The sequence below is a fragment of the Myotis davidii genome, unplaced genomic scaffold (assembly GCF_000327345.1).
Source record: "Myotis davidii unplaced genomic scaffold, ASM32734v1 scaffold523, whole genome shotgun sequence".
Lineage (NCBI taxonomy): Eukaryota > Metazoa > Chordata > Mammalia > Chiroptera > Vespertilionidae > Myotis > Myotis davidii.
In genome coordinates, this window is record NW_006295054.1 from 516,543 (window position 1) to 517,248 (window position 706).

Consider the following 706-nt stretch of genomic DNA (forward strand, 5'->3'; position numbering starts at 1 on the left):
ATCGGCTGTGGCCGCCGCGGAGCGCGCCCCGAGTGCGTGGCTGCGGGTTGCCGGGGGTTTCATCACCCGAACTGCCACGAGGCTTCCTTAGGAGGGGACCGGGGGGAGGGATGGGGACAAGGAGTGTGGCAATCGCTAGGGGCCCCCAGTTTAATCAAAGGGACCCAGCCCGTTTGTAATAGTTGCAGCGTGTTTCACCTGCAGAGGACTGAAACCTGATTGCCCCCCACCCCGGGACAAAAAAAAAAAGAGGAAAGTGTTATTTCTGTATAATAATTTGCCAGCAGGGACACGCCATTTCTTCTCGTCCCTTCCTCACAATTCTGCAGGAGCGACGTTTCCTGTAACCAGAAGAAAAAAAGAAAAAGAAAAAAAAAGGAGTACTTTTTGAAGTGCTAATTAGTTTTTACTGGGGGTGGAAGTTACGTTTTATTAGAGCGACAGGTCAGCGTGCTGTTGGGGCCGGAGAGATGCGGTGTGTGGGTATCTGAGCAGCCTTCAGGAGGCGTGGAGGCATTCTTTCACAGTTGTTTGATTCTTGATTTAATGGCTGCCCAGGAGGAGTTGGGGCTTGGTATGTTCACTATGTTGCTTACCTTTCTCCAGAACGTTTGGTAGATGCGTAGTCGAAGTGCTTATCGGATTGTAACAAGCGTTTCGACGGGCAGGGCTGTGCCATGTTAGAGCATGTGTTCGTGCACAGCGT